Genomic DNA, 3,141 nt, shown 5'->3' on the forward strand with positions numbered 1-3,141 from the left:
AGGAATCAAAAGTTATTGTCACCGAAGCGGCGATGTGATTTGTCCGCGAAATTTCGCTCATTAAGTTCGCGTCATGGAGGGTCGACGCTATATGGGAGAGTTCCCGTCCTCCTCCCATTCTAGGAGGTCTGTCACGATGTGTACACATCACACTGCAATATCTTTTAACCCGAATTTGCACAACCAAATGTGTCGTTGCTATACATACATGTATGTATACTGTACATATACATACATACATGCTATATATTATCAAGAGTCCCTTTTCTATTATATAGACACTTGATGTTATATATATATATACGTATGAAGTGGCGGATTCATGGGTGGTGGATTGGTTGGCTAGCCACCCCCCTCGTTTGGACTAACAATATTTGTACACCAATATACCAATTAATTATTGCCAAGTATAATAGTCGCGCGGCTGTATAAAACGGCACCTGATGCATGGGTTAAATTATGTAATTGAGTGGCAAAGCAGGTTATAACCCGTTTGCACCTTTTTTCACAATTCCAAGAAAGAGTTTTGGCTGTCCAGCGGTGGTCAACACTACATATTCAATAATGCCCCCCTCCCCTGTACATCAATCAATGCCGCGCTGCAAGCGCAAGAATTATCGTAGTCAGAATAAAGGCTGTACATGTACTCAAAAGTGCCTCAAACACCATCTCCTGCTATCAACATTTTCAGAATTTTCTGGGGGGGAGGGCCCCCATACCCCCCGCCTGTTTTACACCCCCTCCTTGAAGTCCAGGATCGGCCACTGCGTATGTGCTTGTGTATGTATATATAATTATATATACATGTATGTATAGTAGAATCGATGGTAGTAATATATCACTAGATGGTAATACTGTTGTACGCCAGTAATATTGTATGCATTTCGCACAGACGCACGCCATCAGCAACCAGGGTGATACCGGACTCACAGAGTAGCATGGGCAACCTCACTGTCTGTCCGCCTGCGTGTTAAGACTCACGCGAGGCCAACTGTGTAGCAGTTACACACACAACACTGTAGTGCTGTGCCCCGTGCGATAGCTTCACTACCCCCGTACAGCTAACGGATACAGCAATAGAGACATTAACATATATATACACGTGTGTATGCGTGTGTGCGTCTGCGTGTGCGTGCGCGCGTGTGTGTGTGTGAGCAGCTACCGTCACGCGTGTCGCGTGTGCCTGGTAGTGTGCATCTATGTTGTCATCCGTCGATGTTGATTCATGGAGCAGATTTGAGTACGGTCGACGGATGCATCGGTTGCTAGGGAGGATGAGGAAGCTGTGCTCTGTCTAGCATATGAAGCCATCAGTAAGCAGGCTCCCGGTAGACCGATGGCTTAATTGCGACCTATCTGCCTGGCGTGATTGCACTAGCGAATAAGCATTGTGATGCGATATTTGCAAAACAGTGCTTAGTAGTGCACACTTGCGATTACCCTGGACGAGCTGGCAGGACCTATCAATGATGTCCAGGGTTTGACATGTCGTTATTAACCCCCTTAGATGAGTAGGTCAGGTGGCATTAGTGCCTGAAAATATATCCTGCGAATAGATATCCGGTTGTGTGTCCGACGCAAATGTGTTTCTTGTGTCAGCAATGGTGCGTTGTAAGGGTAACGTTATTTATGTATTATTTACTCGTTCTACTGATGCACTTAGTGTTCCATTGATTCATTATTAATTAACGATAGGGCAATACGTTTCATTTCAACACTCCAAGTGCCAAATAGTGCATCCGTGTCCGCGTGGCATCTGCTCGCCAAATTATTCACTCACTACTTGTAAAGACACATTCCTGCTTGGCTTGTTACATATATATATATATATAAACATGAATGTATTTGTACGTGCGTGCGTGCGTGCGTGCGTGCGTGCGTGCGTGCGTATGTATGACTATCGTGTAGCTAATCATTTCTTTTCTTCCGGGTATGAAGATTAATCCTAATAAGCATGCAGCATCAGGTCATTAATGATTGAGCGCGAACCACCGATGAATCATGAATCATGAAGTATGTGTCACGGATTCGAAGTGCCACGGTCGTTCTTCGTGTGTGTAGTCGATAGGAAAAGAAACATTGTTAAGGCCATGATAGAAATATTGTTTGTTTGCTCTCATCCGACCGACCCGCCAAAAAGGGGCCGACGGAAATTTATTGATCTTTCCCATTTTTTTTTTTACAAATTGTATCAGTGTACATTAAATAAATCTGTAGGCAATATGCAAGTTAATTAGCAAGCAAAACAAGCATTCAACATAAAGGATATCTGCACACAAGCACCACCTGAGCATGTAAAACACCATGCGAAAATCTTGTTAAAAACCCCTAAAAAAAGACCTACCTACCTACCCAAACTTTTCAGCCTGGGGTCGGAGTGAGGGGCAAAACAAATATTTTTTTAATCATTGCTAATCAAGCAGCAATGCAATTTCACAACAAGCTGCTGGTCGCGATTATAGGGAAATCTTTTACGAACGATCGCATCGTGTTTGTAATAATAGTCGAATTTTTATGACATGTTTTTGTTTGTTATGATATATTATTAGAAGGATTTTAAGTTAGTTCTGTTTTATATATATATATAGGAGAATCAAAAGTTTATGTTGCATCCTAAGGCTGGGCGAGTTTTTGGTTTGGGTTTTGTTTTTGTGTGTTGGTGTTGTTTTTTTGTTTGGCCGTTGTGATTTGTCCTTCGAGATTATTTTTTGCTTTATTAACTTGCGCGTAGGAGAGTTGTTTCGACGCGGTTTTTTTTTTATTATATGTTATTTCCCTCGCCTGCGCTCCCCTCCCGAGTTTTAGTGAGTCTTTTCTTACTGGTTTATTTTGTGTTTAACATTTCTTACTATCTCTATATCTGGTTTAACCGAATTTGCACAACCAAATGTTTGTTGGTTGTTGTTTGTGTCGTTTGTTTGATAGTTATATAGTTGTTTTATGTTGTAGTACATGTTGATTAGTTTCATATATATGCGATTCTGCTTTTATATTTATCAAGAGTCCTTTTTCTAATTATAAGACACTTTATGTTTATATATATATATATATACGGGATGCATGCGGATCATGGGTGGTGGATGGTTGGCTAGCACGCCCCCTCGTTGGACTACTAACAATATTTGTACGACATATCCAAGT

The 3,141-nt window shown here is 41.6% G+C and overlaps 1 protein-coding gene across 1 annotated transcript in view; it reads left to right on the top strand.

Annotated features, from left to right (window-relative positions):
- The window catches only part of LOC106818834 (SH2 domain-containing protein 4B-like), a gene marked incomplete in the record, with an annotated part of 22,841 nt that extends 20,323 nt beyond the window's left edge, over positions 1 to 2,518 (top strand). Inside the window, 1 exon segment of the mRNA XM_014823509.1 lies at positions 1,156 to 2,518.
- Between the last annotated feature and the right edge of the window lie 623 nt (positions 2,519 to 3,141).

This window comes from Priapulus caudatus, unplaced genomic scaffold, assembly GCF_000485595.1.
Source record: "Priapulus caudatus unplaced genomic scaffold, Priapulus_caudatus-5.0.1 Scaffold2568, whole genome shotgun sequence".
Lineage (NCBI taxonomy): Eukaryota > Metazoa > Priapulida > Priapulimorpha > Priapulimorphida > Priapulidae > Priapulus > Priapulus caudatus.